Genomic DNA, 13634 nt, shown 5'->3' on the forward strand with positions numbered 1-13634 from the left:
CTGGTACTATCAGCAAATTTAGTTGCAAATTGTTGTTGTCTATAATTTGATATAAGTTTGAGATTCTTACCTGCACAGTTTAACAACAAATTAAATGACAAAAACAGAAACAGATACTTTCATGATAAGTCTTATTGTATTATGTTGCACATAGCCACTAATAGAACTTGATGTTAGGCCCTCTGGGGGATTTCTGGTTAGAATTGAGGAATGACCCAATTTTCATTTCTTCAAATGTTAGAGTGCAAAGATTTAATACATTTAGGTCAGGTTGATTCTTACATTGAGTGATATACAGTTTTAATAAGTGTTTATAGCAATTATTTTTCTCGCATTCGAAAGAAAAAAAATTATTCCATGGAGACTTTGTGTTATTATCAATTAAGCTAATTAAAAATGTCTCTTGTATGAGATTATTGGATATCAGTTGCCAAAGAATCAAATTAGAATGGTAATAATGGAAAAATGTAAGGATTGAATTATCCCAAGTTTAAAACAATATGAAGATACAAGTTCTTAATTGGGAGGTTTACGTCAACCAGTAGATAATTTAGCTTAATCTCCAATCAAGACCATAGTATAATGTCAGCCTTACGTTGTGAGTATTAACAAATAACAACAAAAATATTATTCATTTTATTTAAATAAAACTTACACCTGTGATGAGCTGCTAATCTTCTGTATCATGTCCAGTACATGAAATAAAACAATTTAATCAGGAAAATGGCGTCAGCTCTCAGCCTTCTCGTTCCACTTATCTTTCAATTAGGTGGTGCTACATAGATCTAGTAAATGACTATACAGTACAGTCATGTTTGTCAATGTGAATCAAAGTAACAAGAAAAGATCTTGAAATATAATACATAAATTTGCTGTTTGGGAATTAACTTCTTTCTACTTTCTTATTAACAGAAAGATAGAAACCATACACTGTATCTAACTGTTGGAATTTTCTCTATTCAACATTTATCGTTGCAGGTCATCGTGAATATAGACAGGTAACTTTTGGACGAAAAGGAGTTTTTATTTTGATCTCTTCAAGTGACACATGAGCCTTCAGTGAGTTGACCATAAATGTAGTGGCTTTCAACCACGTTGGATTGAAGTATGAAGCAGGCTTAACCCCTTACTGGTCATCAGAGAAAGAGAATAGAAATTTAAGGTGAGTTATGACAGCCACATTTATCAGTCAACGCTCAAAAGTATTAATTAGTAGCTAAGACCTTCAATTAGTAATTGAAGTTCTCCTTCCAGGTAAAGTAGCTCAGCTGATTAACAGGGCTCCTGACACTGGGAACTGGAAGAGGGTAGGGGCCAGGGGAGGGGAAGCAGAAGAGAAATCATTGACCCCAATAGTTTTCACACAAGCATGTTGCTGCCACATGCTGCACATGGTTAATTGCACCACTGAACATTAGTCTCACCCCCACCCCATCACCCTCCCATGTCCCCAATCTCAAACCTGTGTCAGGATCCCTATTTAAGCAATAGAGAAGCAAAGTAAACTAAACTGTAAAATGGACTTCTGACAGCAACTTGTGAATGAACAATTCCACAAACAGTTAAGAAATAATAAAAACATACTTGTTCCATTGAGAAATAACCTTATTCAAAAGTTGTGTCAGCTACTGGGACTATCATTTTTTAATGTGTGATATATCATATTGCAAATTGTACACTTGCATGCATTTTTTCTCCCTTTGATTTTCGTTTCATATTCTCAGGGTAAAAGCAGTAGGCTACATCGTCTCTTGTGTCAAATGATCAATCTTAGTAATTAAATCTCATTAATTGAAAAATGTTATTAATTTCAGCATTTTAACAAATTAAATAAATTAGTAACATGGCATTAAAGAGATATAGAAAAAGGAAATACGATTACTATATTAAAGTTAAAGAAATGTATTCATGACAACACATTACATATATGCAAGCACTATACTGTATATATAGTGGTTCTTTGATGTGATACAGTATAGGGCTAATCAGACTTGCTCAAGTTTTCTGTCTAGATAGCAAGTACATCAAATAAGTTATCCCCTCAACAAAGTCAAATTATTCTAATAAACATGTGTCTTCCACAAGTGCTATTATTAAAAACTAAATCATTTTATCAATAATCCAGAATGTATACCATGCCAGGGGTCCTTTTAGGCCCCACCCCTCTCTCGTCCCCATCCCCCCCACATGTTCCTCTCCAAACTAATACATCAGTGTACTGTTGCGATCCCCAGTTCCTATTTAAAAATCTCCAAATCACTGATCATGTCCCTGATGAACATATACAGCAGTACTGACAAGATGCCACCCTACTTACTTGTACCTGCCACCTTGCTTGGAAGTGTTCCAGTAAACTATGTTACACAGAGTTAGGTTATTTGAAATTATATACTACCTGTACTGTGTTACAGGTCATTTTAACCAGGGATCAAAATTTAAAACCCTTGAAATTAAAACACAACAACATGTTGACTTCACATTATGACATGATGCCTGGAAATGACAATGAAGCGTAATAAAACTAATTTCAGATAAAATTTAAGAAAATTGTAAAAAAAACAGCTTTGAGACAAGAAAAAGTAATTTAACAAAAATATGATTGATTCATAAAATGTGGTAAATGGAATATTATTTTAATGAAAAGCAATGAAACATGATCAACCTTTTGCAAAACGCACAAAGTTCAAGAAGAAGGTGACAGACTAGAAACCTTAAATACATGCAAAGGAACGGGAAGCCTTCCGGAAGGGTCAGAGCCCTTTTCCCTTCCCTCCCCTCAAACCCCCAGAACCCCCCAGCCCCCTCCCACTCTGTTTTCTCACCTTTCACTATTTTAACAACTTCGTTGCTAATATATTCAAAAGCTCCCCACTGAAGGGACTCAGATGTCTAACGTTTTATGAAGTAAGTTGTTATATGTCTGAAGGATATATGTGTAGATAGGCCAACAGTTATGCACACACTAATGTTTATAGGCTTTTTGAAGTGGTTTTATGATTGCATTTGTTTGTGATTTTGTATCATTTTGTATGTAACATACCTGTAATAGAAAATATAAAGTTTATCATCCTCAATATAATTAAAAGATTATGTGATAGTGGCCATAAACTTGTTTCTAACAAGCTATTATTAAAGCATTTATCACCAAACACTGATAAATACACTACTGTGTCCCGTAAACTTAATGTAACTGTTGATTTCAGTTTGTCTACCCTTTGAGCTTTATGGCCAAATTTCCTTGTTTTTGAAGTTGCTCTTTACTGCAGGTACTGTACCTATCAAGAATTCTAACTACTTCATGACAGAAATTGTGTCAAAACCCACCAAAAATGTAGCATCAAGTCAAAGTGGTATAAATAGTACCAGGCTCCACAGATCTAGATTTGATCTTTCTTTGTATATAACTTTTACAGTTTCAGACTCGTGGAATATACTTTTAATATGGTACTTTACTTTGGTGCTGTGTTGCATTCATACTCTCCCATATTTCCTATAGTGTTGTAATAGTATGCATTCCTCAGTGTTAGATAGTTCAACATTTCCAAAAAGTGTTGGAGATTAATATAACTTGTTCGGTTTCAATCCTTAAATACTGTACTGTATGGTGGTAGTGCTGTGCTGTACAGATCTACTGTATGCATCCTCAGATTTCCTGAAAAGGTTGTATTAATGGTATGCATTTTTTTAAATGTTCAATACAAACTTTATCCAATAAGTGTTTGGAGATTTACTGCGCTGATAGAAATGAAGTCATCTGTGGAAAATGACTATATTTACATATGTTTGCTTCCATATCTCAAACATAGATCTCCAATAACAGATGGGATATTGTGACTGATCGGTTTAGCTTATTGTTGCAGAAGTAGTCAAAGTTTCATAACAAGTGATGGATGGTGTGTGTAATACAATTCATAGTAACAATGCGCAAGCTGGTGATATGTGATGCACATAGCGTAGTATATTATCTTGAAGAGTTTAGCTATGGAAACATTAAACATTAAACTTGAGTATTTAAGGGCTTAATGTATGAAAACGGTTGGGGAGTGATTCTAATTGTTTACATTTTGTAAAGCGATTTTGAATTCCTTGCTGGGGGCAAAAGGAATGTTTGCGATGGTGAACAGCATGTGAGTGTGTTTGTATATTTATGTCTCCTGCTTGTGAACACAATAAGTGCATTTTAGTTGAACTTCATACTTGGTACATAGATTCTGCTTGCTGAGTACATGAACCTTACTGAAATTGGTTTAGGTAAAAGATGATTTGAGGTCAACAGTGGTGAAAGTCTGAAATCTTGTAAACATGATAAATCAAAGGTACATATTTCAAGACCCATCTTTTCACTTATTCTTTTGTAAATTAATCTGTTTTCTTTGTAAAGGGCCTTGAGACGTGACTTTTGTCTACTGATTTGGTGCTATATATAGTCTCTTTTATTATTATTATTATAATTACATCTTGGTGAAGTTCAAAAACCCTATTGAAATTGATGGAGGTCAAAGATCATTTGAGGTCGACATAGCTGGAAATCTGAAAACCTGGTAAACATGATAAGTCAAAAAATATTTCTTGGTTGAACTTCGTATGTAGTATATAGATCTTGCTCGGTGAGTACGAGTACCCTGTTCAAATTGACATAAGCCAAAGGTCATTTGAGGTCAACAGGTCGACGTCTGGAAACCTTGTAAACAAGATAACTCAAGAGGTACATCTTTGTCAAGGTTCATAAATGGTATGTACTATGTTGATCCCCATTGGTGAGTACAAGAACCCTATTGAAATTGATGGAGGTCAAAGATCATTTGAGGTCAACATAGCTCAAAGTCTGAAAACCTGGTAAACATTCAGAAAGTACATATTGGTTGAACTTTATAGATCCTGCTTGATGAGTACTAGTACCCTGTTCAATTGAGGCCAGAGGTCATTTGAGGTCAACGGATCAACGTCTGGAAACCTTGTAAACATGATAACTCAAAAGGTACTGTACATCTTGGCTTAAGTTCATAGTTGGTATGTTCATGGAGCTATAAACCTGGGTTTATAGCTCCATGGTATGTTGATCCACCTTGGCTAGCAAAAGAACCCTGTTGAAATTGGTGTCCAGAGGTCAAAGCTTGTTGTGGTCAACATACTGTACAGTCCAATACATCAAAGTCTGAAATTGTAAACAATATAACTCAATTAGTATACATCTTTGTTGAACATCATACTTGGTTCATAGATCCTGCTTGGTGAGAACAAGAACCCTATTGAAATGGTAGAGGTCAAAGGTCATTTGAGGTCAACAGAGGAACCCACCTCCACCTTAAAACCTGACAACACTGTAAATATGACAACCTAAACAGTGCAGTTTGGTTGCAGAACTTTGATACTCGGCATGTACCGGAGATTCCCCTTGGTGTGCACAGTACAAGAATCCTTCAAAGAAGAAAAATTCTTGTTTTCAGGTTTATACTATTTAAAATGTTCTTATTCATTTGGCAAGGAATCACTTTTAGAAGCCAGTTAATTGGCTTTAAACTGATTGATGCTGAAAATTCTGAAATGTTCACAATCAATTAATCCTTCAAAAACAATATAGTTTTTAGCATTTCTGTGCACCTTTGTATAGATCTGTATCTTCATAAAATTAGCGATATCTTTGTGTTCACAAGTTTCCATGGTGACAAATATACTGACCAAGGAGGTTTTGAACCGTGGAATCTGGTAAGAAATATAAAGTCAGTGCTTACTGTACTTTTGCTTTGAAGGCAATTATATAATACCTTTAAAGTTTAAAAGTCACTGGTTTACAGTACGGCATGATATATACGCTACACCTCTCAGAGGAGCCCCTTTTATTGCAAACAATTTACATACCTTAATAATCCATGCATGCATCGATCAATATCCGACCCATATTTGAACGTGTTTGCAAAGAAGTTCATTACACCTGGAAGCAGCATTTTGTGGAGACTTGGCAACATGGTTTCTTGTTGCCAATTGCAATGTGATTGGAATTAAGCAATGGTGGCAAAGAGACACCAATGAGATTTTTAAAAAGGTGTCTAATATCGAGTTTTAAAGGGGGCAACAAAATTCATATTAATATGTGGACATGATGAAGGATGAGGAATAGTTTAAATATAGAAGAAGTGTCTGTGTACATTTGTCACATCCTTTGGGGAATTTATTTGTGGAAGTTCAGTAACTTTGCACATTTGGGTAGATTTTGGTACAATTTGGAATGTTTCAGAAAAAGTTTAAACATGTATACTGTAAGTATGAAACACTGCGTTGGTAATTTCTTTCGATTGGAAGGTGTACCATTGTCACACCCTTATAATTCACACCCTTATATAAAGTAACACCCTATTAATTTGACACTTATGTAGTAGGAGGAGTTGCTGTAAATTTGGGAGAAATTAAAATAATGTTTCTTTCTTCATCTTAGTGATCTGTTAACTGCTAACACATAGTATTAGCATCACGCACATGGTAAATTAATTTTTCACTATTTTTTTTTCTTTTTCCATTTTAATTTGTTCTCCTGTGTGTTTGTGTTTGTTAAGATGATAGTAGCATCATTGTCATGAATACAGGATAATGATGACTTCAACATACAGGGGGTATATTCATTGGGTATATAATGGGAGCTTGAAGTAGGTTAGCAATAAGCTGAACGGTTACAGGCCACGAGACCGAAGGTCCGCGAGACCGAAGGTCCACGAGACCGAAGGTCCGCGAGACAGAAAGTCCGCGAGATCGAAACTATTACTAGGCCCCGCGAGACCAAAACTATTACTAGGCCTAGAATAGTGGTAAGACAAATATTACTACCGGTAATATTACGTTGATAAAGCGCGTAATTAAAAAGAATTTACAGCCATTTCATTTCATAGTGGATACCAGTGACTTGCGCAAGGGGGGCTGGGGCGGCTTGCATTGATACTAGGCCTCCACCAGTGGCGTAACCAGAGGGGGTTGCAGGGGGCGAAAGCCCCCGCTCTCAAAAGTCTCGATCCACCCCCCTCCCCCTGCTGCCCCAAATGAAATTTTAGAATACAATATAACTTAATAATTAGATATAGCGATACCCTATTTTAAACAATATTTTCCCCTTGTCAATCTCTTTGACCCGCTCTGAAGCCCCTCTAATGAAAAAGTCTAGTGACGATCGATGGACCATCCATAGACCAATGGTCTCGCGGACCATTGGTGTCGCGGAAATTCGGTCTCGCGGACCTTCGGTCTCGTGGAATTTCCCCAGCTGAACATACTGTAGAATGCATACAGTTACAGATATATATATTACCTAATCTACCTCTATATGTCTTTACTCTGATTGCGATCTGATCGAAATATCAGCACGTGCACTGATTGAGTCAAATTCAAGCTACCCTGTAAGATTCATTCGTAGGCTGTGTGAACTCTACAAAGTAAAATTTTAATCAAATATAATAATTATAAAAAATATATATAAAATCTTGCTTTAAAGCTATACTAATGAATAATGAACGAAACACATCTACATTATATACCAATTTATAGAACCCAGTTAAGACATGCAGGCTTTCCCCAGGCTCTGTGACATACTGTACGTATGGTATTATAACAGTACTGTACAGTACCGTACTTCCTGTTCCAACTCGATGCATTTGTGTAACGTCTAACATTCCCTGTCTGTCAACACAAGTGCTCGCTTTCATGTTGCCAAACGAGGTTTAACTAAAACGGAAAATTCAGTTTGCGATTTACTGCGTTACTTGCGTCATAGCCACCTCCATTTGGAAAATCAAATTATGCGCCATAAAGACACTGGAGAAAATTTGCCAGTGGTACTATACTTTATACACTACAGTGCAACTCATACATATTATATGTGTGATTGATGCTGTTAATCAGGTGTGGCTGCTGCATGTACTGTACTAACCATCCCCAAACTTTAAAATATTGCTGACAATGGCAAATACACTTTCATCAAATTACACACTGTCATGTGATCGTCATGGAAAGTGAAGATATATAGATCCTCATAGATGAATATGTGCTATCAATTATTGTGAATAATGCAAGAGATATCAAATGGAGTCTGATCACCTACGATACTACATGTTCAGCAGGGTGAAATAGGTGACGTATAAGCGATCACCTCAATTTCTTCGATTAATCAAAATTGCTAAAGTTTTCCACCATGAATCACCCGACTGTCGGTTAACTCGTAAATAAGTTATTACAGTTCTTAAAACATGGATACCATCCAAGCTTTATCAATAATCAGTATAGATTTTAATTTTTAATAATCCAGAATCATTGTTTAATTTAGTGCTTTAATTATGTTTCCTCTTTATGTGACCTGCAAGGTCAACAAAGGTGTGTTAAAGTGCAGCCATTTTCATTGGTCCCCAAGTTTATGAAACCTACCTAGTTTTACTCAAAATAAGATAGCACAATTGAGTCAGATTAATACACCCTCCAAGGATTGGTCATGATAAAGAATATTAATTATAAAATAAGGAAGTAATCAATTGATTCCAATTACTTTTGTATCCCAGCCACAAATAAGTAGAAATCATATAACAAAATGTAAACATTAACTTGAAGTGAAACTTGACCACAGTCAGGCTAATAAACTGCACTTTCATGGAATTTTTTTAATCAAGCAATGTTGGAAATTTATCCTTATTAATGTTAAAGCTGCTTTTAAAAATTGCTTGTTAAAATTTGACCTTTTGGCTGAAATTAGTCCAAATGGTGACATTTGACCTAAAGGCTGAAATTAGTCTTTGGTGACATGGAAACATTACTACCGTATTACCTGATCAAGTAAGCATCAGTATAAACTATAATACATGTTGCCTTTTGATGAGATCCTGTAGTACATATGGTACAGTCATTATACAGTACAGTACAGTATGTAGCAGTGTACTGACTTGATGTTGCTGTGTAGCTAGCTTTTAAAAGGCATTGAAGACTCGCCCCAAACTGCATGCGGCCATCTGAAAAAGTTAACTTTCCGTTGCTTGCAAGTGACGTTTTGTTAGTGACGCTACAAAATGCAGACAGTACAGTAATGAAACGTGATACCTTGTTATCTTTAGCTGGACCTGAGATGTCCATCGCTGTACTGTTTGTACACTTTGCTGTGGGTATTGACCGCAGCTGGATGTACTGACTGTACACTAGTGTCTAATTACCTATGGTAGCAAGCTGTGTGTGTATTTTCTGGGATCGATGGTGGTGTCTAACACTTCTGTTACACCTCATTCAAAACTAGGTCAGATTACCGGCATTAGACGTTTCTTTTTGCGCGAGTCTTCACACCCTTTAAGTTTTAGGTCTCTTTCAAGACAAGTTCTCAAATGTGAGAAAGATGGAAGGGGGAGGGGGGGGGGAGGGAGAGGAATGGGGAAATAGTTACTATGAAAACAGGATTTTATATTACATCTGTTTTAGATTTCTTTACAAAAGTTACAATTACAATTGTACTGTAATTTGTTTGAAATTAAATTTTATAAGATTTCAAACGTTTCACAAAATCAAGGAAGAATCAAAATATGATGTGTTCATAAACTTATGCAAAAAGCAGATGTGATATTTCTTTCAGTTCTGAAAAATTCATACAGTACATCAGAAAGATCCAGGCTGAAGATCTTATTCATTGAAATTGTTGTGCCAAATGTATACTAGAACTCGCTGGTAGCCCCTGTATTGCTTTTAATTCAATACTCAACAGACCAATGATATCAACAGCACTTCCTTTTTAATTGTCTAAAATACACAATTTCATTATTCTGTACATGGCCAATTCAGTATCCATTGGAATTCAATTAAATTAGCAATGTTTATAAATGGGTCTCTGTATTGTCCACAGCAATAAGTTGTTCATATCATAATCAAAATTGTGCTTTTAGCAACAAAGTATTCCCCCCGGACAAAGGCGACTAGGCAAGGAAGCTATTTGGTACAATTTTTGTTTGTAGTACTGTAGAATTTAGTCACCAGGCACATCCTCCATGTAGTTTTCTGAACTTTTTTTCACTATGTAGAACTAATGGATCATTAAACACTCTCTGTAGTATAAATTATTGATCATCATATATGTAGATTGCAAAACCAGTCCTGATATTAAAATTCTTTTAGATCTCTAGAAACATAAAAAACATCTTCTGCCCAATTTCTTAGACAATGACAAATGCAGATACATAGCAAAGAGACCAAGAAAGAAAAGGAAAAAAAGGAAAGTTTAAATTTGACAAATTTGCTTGATGTCTTCATTTAAATAGCTGTTCATTATCATAACCACCAATCTCCATTTGATTTTGTTTATAACTCATCTCTCCAGGCCACCAGTTTTTGTGATTTGCTAAGTTTAGATCAAACCCTTCATCATGACTTAAGCGTAGACGTAAATTTCAGCACCATGGCTTTCCGCGTATTAGGTTTATTAGAACCCCCGGCAAAGTTATATCAACGGTTAATTTGCCACAAATTAAATTTCTGTTCTACTTCTCATCATATCTCATTAGTTCATGTAGCAGAAACGTGTCCGTGAAAACAAAGAATGTACTCCACAGCCCTGTCATTCCAAATCCTCTGCCAAGTCTCTGTTTGAATTAGGCCTGACTTTTATTGGGAAACTCAAAACGTTAAGATTTACCGTCAGTCAGTCTTTGGCCAATATAGTGTTTGAGAGAGATTGTAAAGTAGAGAGAGAGAGAGGATAATTGGTTGCCTTCCTGTGACATCATTGGTAAGATATGTTTGTATTGTAATTGGTCTTTACGGCATCTGCGATTTTTATAATCGATTCATTCATGCAAATTATGCATCTCTGAAAGTTCAACTTTGCCCATTTCCTTCACGTGATCGAGGATTTTAAAAGTTTTCATTCGGAGAATGACACTACTTAAGACTGAACGACTTGGGTTGGTGTGGGTGAATTTAAAATAATATCTTGTATTGATAAATTTCGGTATTTTATGAAGATGTAATAATTGCTGAAAATTTGCCGACTGAGTATTATCATCCTGTCCAGCACAAACCAGTGGAATACAGAAGTTTAATTTAATTTATGTGGAAATATGATATGCTGATATATGTTAACTTTTTGTATTTTAAGGTATTCAGATGTGCCTGATTAACCACAAAAATTATATTATCATTAACTAGAATTCATTCTTTAATGTAAAAACATAGAAAAACATATTTAATCATGAACATTTACCATAAACAGGATAGTAAGTAGACTTCCAAAACAAGATGTGATGGGGGGGCCACGTGGATCTGAAAGTTGGTCAACAGAGCCGAGTACCAGATGATTTTTAGCATGTTAATTTTAGACTAGATAGATGAGAAAGTGCAATATAAATAGAGGCGAGACAGGTAAGCATCATCGCTTACAATGTTTATAAATTATACCTTAACTACAGTACTTAGGAAGTAGGAGTACCACTCACTTTCATCAGAGGCATGGACATGTAGATGCTGTTTCACGGGTACTTAATATTCCATGTCAGCATTTTAAAACAATCAGAACACTTTCACGCAGTCATTAATCGGTGAAGGTACTCCTCTTCAAGTGGATCTGTAAAGTACCATGTCTACTTCCTTAAGAATGATTGTACCTCAAAAAAATTCAATAAGAATTCCTTTAAAATAAATTCATGCAGATTTCTACACTTACATTGGCTGTGATTTATATGTCTAGATGAAAATTCAGGAGTGAAAATAAGAGGCCCAGAATCTGGTGAGTGGTCCATGCATGGAATGGTACTAGTTGCATCTAGGTATTACTTAAATGCTCTATCTGTTTGTATCGCTGACAAATATGGTAGAGTTTATAGAGGTATCTGATGTGCAGTGAAAAGATATTAGATTTCAACTTCTGTAAACTGAAATATGCAAACAAAAAGCACCTGGTTTGTTTTTTGGTTTCTTTAATTTACCAAGATCAACAGGAAACTGTTTTATTACTGATGGTTATATGTTTTACTAACAAATGATTTTTTTTAGTACATTTTAACTTTGTTTTGTTTGTCCTTTTTTTTTTGAGTTTGAGAAAGACTTTATGTTCACATCCATCAGGCAGCTGTTTCAAGGGCTGAAGCAAGGAGAAAAGTACAGCATTTCTTTGGATTTTGTTTTCATGATCTGAATATACAGTCTAGACAAATCTCATATTACAGTTAAACTCGATCATCAGGGTTTTGTGTGTGAAGGTTGTGTGCAAAATCAACTTTATGAAAGAGTTATCAATCATATCGTCGAAAGGTTGATCGCATCGCTGTGCTCGACGATGCGCAGTTGAGGTTAGTCAATAAAGAGATGGTGCTGAACCTACTGAAAAGTGCATCGTTCACATGACTATGCAACCATGACTTTCATAGGAGCCCTGTTAAATACTCTACATCCTCTTTGTTCAAGCAAAGATTTGAAAAATAGCTCTGAACTGTATGGATCTGTAGTAAAAGTACAGGTCATTTATTATGTATGTGATGATAACAATTAACTCGAACTAGTAGAATATATATATATAGCTGAAAGAACAATATGTTACTGAGGCCTCTGATGAGGTAAGCAGAGACAAAATATAGAAAGTTTAAGTTTGCATGTATGGTGCTGTAAATCTCACCCTGCATGTTGCAAATCTTACCCTGCATGCTGCAAATCTTACTTAATGAAACTTTAAAGAAGCAGCATTTTGCTTTCTGAATTATTATCAATTTTTGATTACCTAACAATAACACACTGACACAGAGTATATACAGAGGCATTATCAACACCAAATTGTCATTTAATACTGTCCATATAGTGGGACAATGTGTTATCACATTAATAATTTGGATCAGCCGATGAGGCCCTCTCTGCATGTTCAGCTTTAAATTAACTACACCTAGTGGTCATTTAATAATACTGTCCATAGTGGGACAGTGTGGTCACATTTACAATTTGGATCAGCCGATGAGGCCCTCTCTGCATGTTCAGCTTTAAATTAACTACACCTAGTGGTCATTTAATAATACTGTCCATAGTGGGACAGTGTGGTCACATTTACAATTTGGATCAGCTGACCAGGCCCTCTCTGCATGTTCAGCATTAAATTGACTACACCATATGGTCATTTAATAATACTGTCCATAGTGGGACAGTGTGTGGTCACATTAACAATTTGGATCAGCTGACAAGGCCCTCTCTGCCTGTTCAGCATTAAATTGACAACACCAAAATGGTCATTTAATAATACTGTCCATAGTGGGACAGTGTGTGGTCACATTTACAATTTGGATTAGCTGAAGAGGCCTTCTCTGTGCATGTTCAGCATTAAATTGACTACATGGTCATTTAATACTGTCCATAGTGGGACAGTGTGTGGTCACATTTACAATTTGGATTAGCTGAAGAGGCCCTCTCTGCATGTTCAGCATTAAATTGTTTTTATATGCCTAGAATTACTACTACTGAACCAAACTAACACCTGTTAAAAACAATTATGGAGCTAATAGGTTACGGCTGATCCCTCATGGTCAACCCCAAGCATGAATTTACATTACAAATTTATCACAGAGCGCAGGGTTTAACACTGTGTTCGGGTAGCATTATGTAAACGTACGGCCTAAAGGGACCAGCTCTAACCCACAGTCCACAGATGACGT

The 13634-nt window shown here is 35.7% G+C and overlaps 1 protein-coding gene across 6 annotated transcripts in view; it reads left to right on the forward strand.

Annotated features, from left to right (window-relative positions):
• The window catches only part of LOC139966160 (thrombospondin type-1 domain-containing protein 7A-like), a 198940-nt gene that overhangs the window by 76337 nt on the left and 108969 nt on the right, over nt 1–13634 (forward strand). For all 6 annotated transcript variants that reach the window (XM_071968908.1, XM_071968909.1, XM_071968907.1 and 3 more), the window contains one exon: nt 979–1162. The gene's annotated coding sequence lies outside the window, so the exon portion shown is untranslated. The remainder of the gene's footprint in view (nt 1–978; nt 1163–13634) is intronic.

Source organism: Apostichopus japonicus, chromosome 4 (genome assembly GCF_037975245.1).
Source record: "Apostichopus japonicus isolate 1M-3 chromosome 4, ASM3797524v1, whole genome shotgun sequence".
Classification (NCBI taxonomy): domain Eukaryota; kingdom Metazoa; phylum Echinodermata; class Holothuroidea; order Aspidochirotida; family Stichopodidae; genus Apostichopus; species Apostichopus japonicus.